At 35.9% G+C, this 8,649-nt stretch overlaps 1 long non-coding RNA gene across 1 annotated transcript; it reads right to left on the reverse strand.

The window, feature by feature from the left end:
• Nucleotides 1-4,789: 4,789 nt before the first annotated feature.
• LOC125049219 lies at nt 4,790-5,290 on the reverse strand. Its single transcript, XR_007116968.1, has 2 exons — nt 5,198-5,290; nt 4,790-4,979 (listed from the first exon to the last, which is right to left on the reverse strand). It is a non-coding gene; the product is annotated as an uncharacterized LOC125049219 (long non-coding RNA).
• Nucleotides 5,291-8,649: the final 3,359 nt, after the last annotated feature.

An 8,649-nucleotide genomic window follows, 5' to 3' on the forward strand; every position in this document is an offset into this window, starting at 1 on the left:
AGCATAAATTGAATAAATGAATATACCTTAATGTCAACAACAATTTTTCAGCGGCACTTAAAATTCTATTTGCATTAACTTTTTTCTCCAATTCTGGTTGAATATTGATAAGAATATAATCGAAGGTTTCAATACTCATTCTGGTATACTCAAAGAAAAATCTGGATATATTCTGTATTTCTCATACTTCTTGTGGAATTCTCCATCTATACCTTCGATTGCAAATCTTATTTAAATCATGTACTCCACAATCTCTTCCAAATATATTATGGTCTTGAACCAAAAGCTATTATCGAGATGATTTCGATGTCGAACTTCCTTACTGGTTGCAGTGGCGAACGTGACTGGTACGTGCCGCGTGGCCTGCAAACGGCGCCGTGTGAATGGTCGCCTCGCCTCCCTAGTCCCGCTTCGTCGATCCCCGTGGCCAGGCCGTAAGGGTCACAGGCTTAGCTTGCTGAGGGTATTCCATGACGAGCATGAACATATCGGAGTTGACAAGACTTGTGATCCAATTTTAAAACACTTTTGGTTTCCCGGTTTAATGCAATTTGTTCGTAAGTATATTATATATGGGAGCAAATTCATATATAATGATTATATTGTAACAAAAATATAAATATTGATATTTTAATTCAAGTAAATAAATATATATTAACGCAAATTCATATATAATTATTATATTGTTACATAAATATAAAGATTTATATTTAATTCAAGAAAATAAATATATTTAAGATAATAATAAAAAAGGGTGCGTGTACTTATGTACACGCGTAAGAAGTTATACTTCTTTGGCATTATTAAAAATAGTTTTTGATTGCATGCAAATAATTAATTACAATTAAATATTCAAAGACAAGGAGACAAGAAAAGGAGTCATTATAGTCAATAAAGTTCAGTTGACATTTGAAAAATTAAATAAATAAATATTTATTATTATTCTCTTACATTAAGTGTAACATAAATTCTATTAAGTTAAAAGTATATATACCCAAAAAGTCTGGGTAGTGTAAACACGCAAGTAGTTCGCAATCGTTGTAATACTCGCTGTCGTGATGCTCAAAGGCAACATATCCACGACTCAGTAGCCAATGGCGACACCTCAAAAATCTGGAAGTTCCTCAAAACCTTGGGGATTGGCAGATCGGCACAAAATGTTATTTCTTCAGCAATAGATATAAACAACCTTAACTCTCACTTCACCTGTTCTCCTGCCCACAATAAGTCTTCTCTTAGGAAGACAATCAATAAACTAGCTTCTCTTCCAACTCCAAACTTCATGCCTTTTAATTTCACTGAATTCACCGAGCGCGAAGTGGAGGGTTGCATCCTGTCTATCTCGTCGGATGCTGTTGGATGTGATGAAGTTAGTCGTACTATGATCTTACCTATCTTGCCAGCTATTCTTCAAGTTATTACTCATATTTTTAATTATTCAGTTACTAGTGGTAAATTCCCTACTTCTTGGAAGGATAGTCTAGTTATTCCTATTCCCAAACGGCCCGATCCCATTAACTTTTCTGACTTCCGGCCCATTTCTATTCTACCATTCCTGTCTAAAGCTCTAGAGCGCCTTATACACTCGCAGCTTAGCGGATTTCTGAATAAAAACTCAATTCTAGACCCTCTCCAATCGGGTTTCCGCCCGGGGCATAGCACGATACGGCATTGGTTAAAGTTTGTGACGACATTCGCCGAGGGATGGATGGTGGGCAGCTCACTGTTCTCACTCTGCTTGACTTTAGCAATGCTTTCAATACTTTGAACTTTGAAATTCTGCTTGGGTTGCTTCGCTCTATGAATATCTGTCCATCCGCTATTGACTGGTTCCATAGCTATCTTAACGGTCGTCGGCAGCGTATTAAAATGAATGATGCTTACTCTCAGTGGAATAATATAAGTGCTGGTGTTCCGCAGGGTGGCGTTCTTTCACCTCTTCTTTTTTCTATCTTTATCAACACCCTGACTGCACATCTATCCGCTAGTTATCACCTTTACGCTGATGACCTCCAAATCTACGTACAGTCTACACTGGATGAGCTTCCTCTTGCAATACAGGCGATGAATGATGATCTTGAAAACATAGCCAACTGGAGTAAAGACTTTGGTCTTCAAATTAATCCTGCCAAGAGTCAAGTCATTATCATCGGAAGCTCTTTCTTTATTTCAAGAGTCAAATGGGCTCAGCTCCCTGGTGTTTACCTTGACGGTGTGGCTTGGCCCTCAATAAGACTGTTAAAAAGCTAGGGGTCTTCTTCGACCAAACGTTTTCCTGGGGTCATCACGTAAAGGAAATCAGCCGTAAACTTTACGCCGCTTCTTTTACTCTGAAACGTCTTTCTAATTTCCTTCCTATCCGCAATAAGGCCTACAACGCACTAGCGGCTGGCCGCAATGCGGTGTGCCGCTGCGGCAGGCCGCGGTATATACGGTCTGCCGTAGCGGCATGCCGTATTCCGGCTAACCGTCCCTATTGCGGTCCTATTGCGGTCTGCCGCAATCGTCACTCGTCAGTGCTTCTTGAAATATTGCACATGATGGACGTTGAAGAAGTTGCGGCAGTTATTTATTTATATAATCGTAGAAAACATCGTCAAAAAATCTCTGCATAGTGTCTAGCGCAAGGAACAAGCGATGACTGAAGCGGGTAGGACGTGGTATTTGCGGCTAACCGCGCCGAGTGCGTGGAGGGACGCGGCGCGCCGCATCATTCAACCGGTGCGGCTCGCCGTCGCTCCAGATCAACCGGAGCGGTTGACGGTTGACCGCAAGTCAGTGCGTTGTTATCGTGCGGTTTCATGTAATAATCGATGTGCGGCCCGCCGCAGCGGCACACCGCATTGCGGCCAGCCGCTAGTGCGTTGTAGGTCTAAAACTATGTTAGCGCAGTCTCTTCTGCTTCCTATTCTCGATTATGCGGACTCATGCTCCTCTGATTTGAACGAAGAGCTACTTAACAAGATCGAACGCCTGCAGAATTTCTGCATACGGTTCATATTTGGTCTTAGAAAATATGACCATGTGTCTAAATTCCGCAGGCAGCTGGGGTCGCTACCTATTCGATTCAGACGTCACGCTCATCTTCTTCAACTTCTATACTCAATTCTTTTCAATCCGAAAACCCCTTCTTATCTCAAATATCACTTCAAATTCTTAGGTCCTTCTAACTAAATGTTACGCTCTTCTAATAGATGTTTATTGGAAATTCCATCTCACACTTCATCCTTCTTAGGAAATTCATTCACGATCTCCGCCATTAAGTTGTGGAATACGCTGCCCGACTCCATACGATTGGCTACCTCTCTTTCATCTTTTAAAACTCTTCTGTATAATCATTTCTTAACCTTATCCTATCCTGATCAATCGTGACTTGTATAAATATTATGTTTCCTTTTACATCACTATTTGCTGTCCATGTATTTGTAAGATTAGCTTTTAAGTTTTTAGTCTGGTGTTAATATTTTTTTTTTGTATTACTTTAGATTAAGGTATAGTGCTTTTCATGAAAGAAGTCCCGCGGTGATTTTTGGAACTAAATTTGAGTAGAACTAAAGTAGATTTTTGTGAATTTTTAACTAGCTTAGTGCATTTTAAAGATTGATTACAATACCAAAAGTTGTAAAAAGTTCGGCTCGAGAAATGATATTAAAGGTGAAAGAGTTCTGTGAAGCGGAACATAAGAATCAAGGTGTTTTAATACCACTAAACAATGTTCGGAAGAGAGTTGCCGCCATAACAATGGCGGCAACTCACGAACATTGTAGACTATTGTAGAGGTACTTTCTAGAGTTGCCATTAATTATTTTTTGCTGTATTGATGGGACTTTTATGATATAAATTCGTTTTTGCGACAAAATTGAACAAATACATAACGTGATGAAACTAGGTAACTGAAATTAAAACAAATATTACATAAGCATTATAAACTTAAAGTTATTATTATTTTCAATTGTTCATAATTTAATTGCAGGTGTGTCAGAGCAAACTGTAACAAGAATTACAAACGAAGGTATAACAGCGGCGTGTACTTTGGAAATAATTGTAACCCAACAATTATTATGCAATAAAACTCTGAATAAAAAATTGTATTGCTTTTCTTTACCCTATTTTCTCATCTTTTGCCTGTAAGTAGTTAGAACACCGCTAATATAAGGAAATAAAAATATAATTTTAACTAAACAGAAATATTGTTTTGAAATAATAAATGTTGAAAATAATATTATTTGATAAATTACATCTGCTAAATGTAAATAAAATAGGTAATTTTTTTACTCATAAAGGGCAACATTACGTCATGCGATTGCAGCGCCGCGTCTGGGGGACTTCTTTCATGAAAAGGACTATACTATGTATATATATATTTTTTTTTATGTAACATTTGTTTCTGCACTTCTCGCACGCATCATGTTTCTTTTTTTTTTAGTTTTTCTCTTTAACTAGGGTTGCCTGGAAGAGATCGCTTATTAGCGATACGGCCGCCCGTTGCATCCCTTATAATTTTTTTGTATTGTGTTTCATTCTTTGTTTTTTGCAACGAAGTGTAAATAAATAAAAAATAAAAATAAATATATTATTATATATTTAGAACATCTCTACCAAACACTAAGATGTATGTTGTAGCTTTGGCAGTATTGCACAATATAGCCATTGATTTAAAAGAGGAACCTATCTCTGATGATGATGAAGAGACCCTGCCCTCACTACCAACAGTGCCCTCATCTCAAAATACATAGTTCTTAATTTAGGTTGTTTTAAAAATTAAGTTATTTAAACAAATAAATCACTATTTATCTTTAAATCATTTTTATTGTATGTATTTCGGTCTGTAATTTTAAATTAATCATTGCTTGATTGTACATCTTTGCCATATTCTTAACTCTATGTTTGTGTTCTATTTGAAGCCGCTTATTTTCCAGAGCCCGAAAGCTATGCATATCTTGATACGAGGCTTCTCCAAAACTAAAACTACTTGCTTTCTGAAACAAATAAGAGAATATCAATTTAAGCTCTGTCCATGCAAAACTTTAAAAAAATATAATTCATATTATACAAATCCTTTCTGGAAGAACAGTCTATATATTAGTCAGATCAAAATCCGTTGTGTAGTTTAGAAAAACTAATTGCACATGCTACAGACCTGAATAGCAACTTTATTTTATTTTATTTAGAGATAGAGATAATTTAAATATAATACCGGTGTCTTCCTTGTAGGTTTCTTTGGAGTTGTTTGGGGATTCTTGTTGTTCAGTTCGACATGATTTTCTTTAACTTTTGGATTATAATCCAAAAGGATTATAATCCTACAAAATAATGAAATTTTTAAGTTATGTTGTCACTGTTGTGAACACCTTTGTCTGGCTTTTCTAGTAATCAAGTTATGTTAAAACTGATTTATTACCTTATCATTGTTTGCTTTATTTGCTTTCGGGATATCAATTGTTTCCAAAATGATTTTATTTGTAATATCCTAAAATATATAAACAACATCTATTAATTTAAGTCACTCAAGTTGAGTGATTCGCATTCAGGTGTTAAGGTGTATTATACCCACTGTCCATAATAAGTGGGAATGGGCTCACTTCTGGCTGGACAGAGTTTCGCTACTACAAATGCAACATGGATGTTCTGAGGTATTAGAATATCTCTGACTACCCTGTAGGGGAATAAAGTACTGTTGTGAGCATATGCTTATGCTTGAGAGGTTGAACCTTGAACCATAACATAATACAACACGAAGAACACCATACATCATATTTATAATTAACATTCCTACCTCGACACCTTCACAATCAAATTCATTGAAATCGACTTCAAACTGTTGCGGTATCATCTCTGCCACGTCCATTGTGTCTGGAGAAGGTGATGGTGGCTTTGTTCCACCTCCAGTTTTTGATGTTTCACAGCGATAAGATGACAACTCTTTTTTTGTATTCAATTTAGTGCACTTCCACTGATTCATCAATTGTATTTGTCTCTTGTCCTTATATTTGCTAGATTAAATCTGAAAAATTACATGTTTTGATTAAACAATGTGGTTAATTTTTTAATCAAAACATTACTCTATAATAATATTACAAACGGATAGTTAACCTCAATTGTATTGAAGCACTTAGGAACCTGATGAGCACAGTTTTTTCACAAATATTATAATAATTCAAAGCATTGCTAAATTTCTTTGAAAAAATAATTAAAATTCTTTTATTTGTTTAAAAGGTAAATGACAAATGTCATTATGGTGATATGGTCATTCAAAATGTCATTTCTTGGCATAGCTGCGATTTGCGAACTTCACGCATATTCTATTTCTTTTTACTTGTAGATTGTCTTATTTCTATCTCGCTCGCGCACGCTATAATAACACTAACATTTCTGTGTTACAGGTGCGCGCGCATCGTAAAAATTCACTCTCAATTCTCATCAATTTTTCATAACGCGCCTAAAGAAGTATAACTTCAACAATTTAAGGATTGATAGTCTGTGGTAAATTCATAGCATTTATTATTTATGTTTAAGGAATTGTCATTCATCATCATTTGGTCAAATTAGATGAAAACCGTTATATAGTTTATTTTATTTATCAATATTAATGGATCTGCAACTTAACGACTATTTGATAGTCTGTAGTCTTTATAATTAATATTGAAGAAATTGTGTTAGTGTCAGCTGTTTTTTAAGAATGTCGAATTGGTTCGAGGCCGTTAATACCAATGGTTTATTTAATTTGTCAATGTTGCTAGATCTATAAATTAACGACTATTCAATGATCGATAATAATAATATGACTCCATAGTCATTATTATTATTATTGAAAGTAGTATATAATATATCACTTTAAACATTTAAAACTTCTTAATAATAAATATTAAAGAAATCTTTGACATTCGTTTCTATGACTGCCGTTTGACTCTGTGGTCGATTCGGGTTCGGTCGTGGAACAACTACACGTAATGTCACGAAACTTGTTTATTACAAATTCACAAAGCAGAAATCAAAGTGGGTGGTTTTAATAAAATATAGGCCTCATTGTGCCACTGGCTCTGTTGTTGCTCGGACGTTGACAAGAAAGGTGGTTGGTGTCGAGGTCGCATACTGTGAGTACATTTTGTGTTATTTTTATTCGGTGATTTATGTGTAATTGTTTTAAGGTTAACGGTTGTTTTTAAAAAACCCAAAGTCGTGTTGTTTTGATTGTATAAGTAAATTTTAAGGTAGATTTGGTGGGATTTCGAGAATACCGTGATTTGTTATTTAATGATGTTATTTTTGGTTAAATCACTTCGTAGTTTTTTTTTATACGAATACCCCAATGATGTTGGTGAGCCTTTAGCTGCGTGTACTGCTTCCTCAAGAATACACAAATCACATATTGGTGACCATGGCGAGCAAGATGCCGTTCTCCTGAAGAAGAGATCACCAGTGCATCCAATGACGGTGCACGGTCAGGAGAGGCCGTATAAGTATGTATGTAAGTATTTTAATTGTATTTTTTTAAATTATTAATTTCTTTATTATTATTTTTTTTGTAAAACTTACGTTTACATTAATTGTCACACATTTAAGATGTAAGATTTCGTAAAATAATTAGTAGATTTTGTACTGTGTGTGATGTTATAAGCTTAATAAATAAATATAAGCAGAAATCATAGTGGGTGGTTTCGATCCCCACCCGCCTTCTATAAAAGAAAGGACTCAGTGTGCCACGCGCTCTGTTGTTGCTCGGACGTTGACAAGACAAGTGGTTGGTGTCGAGGCCGCATACTGTGAGTACGTTTTTGTGTTATTTTTATTCGGTGGTTTTTGAAAGTGAAGTGTATTAAGTAAAGTTGTGGTAGTGCGATTTTGTATAAGGGCCTTGGATGCATGATGTATGATAGACTAGGCACTAACGTAATGTCGTCGTGATTAATTAACAGGATTACTTGTTGCACAGATTGCGAAGACGAATACCCCGATGACGTTGCTGAGCCTTTAGCTGCGTGTGCTGATCCTTCTGCTTCCTCAAGAATACACGAACCACATATTGGTGACCATGGCGAGCAAGATGCCGTTCTCCCGAAGAAGAGATCACCAGTGCATCCAAGGACGGTGCACGGTCAGGAGAGGCCGTATAAGTATGTATGTAAGTATTTTAATTGTATTTTTTTAAATTATTAATTTCTTTATTATTATTTTTTTTGTAAAACTTACGTTTACATTAATTGTCACACATTTAAGATGTAAGATTTCGTAAAATAATTAGTAGATTTTGTACTGTGTGTGATGTTATAAGCTTAATAAATAAATATAAGCAAAAATCATAGTGGGTGGTTTCGATCCCCACCCGCCTTCTATAAAAGAAAGGCCTCAGTGTGCCACGCGCTCTGTTGTTGCTCGGACGTTGACAAGACAAGTGGTTGGTGTCGAGGCCGCATACTGTGAGTACGTTCTGTGTCATTTTTATTCGTTGGTTTTTGAAAGTGAAGTATTTTAACTAAAGTTGTGGTGGTGCGATTTTGTATGAGGGTATTGGATGCATGATGTATGATGTATGATAGACTAGGCATTAACAAAATGTCATCGTGATTAATTAACAGGATTACTGTTGCACAGATTGGGAAGACGAATACCCCAATGATGTTGGTGAGCCTTTAGCTGCGTGTACTGATC

Source organism: Pieris napi, chromosome 4, assembly GCF_905475465.1.
Source record: "Pieris napi chromosome 4, ilPieNapi1.2, whole genome shotgun sequence".
In the NCBI taxonomy this organism is placed as follows: Eukaryota; Metazoa; Arthropoda; class Insecta; order Lepidoptera; family Pieridae; genus Pieris; species Pieris napi.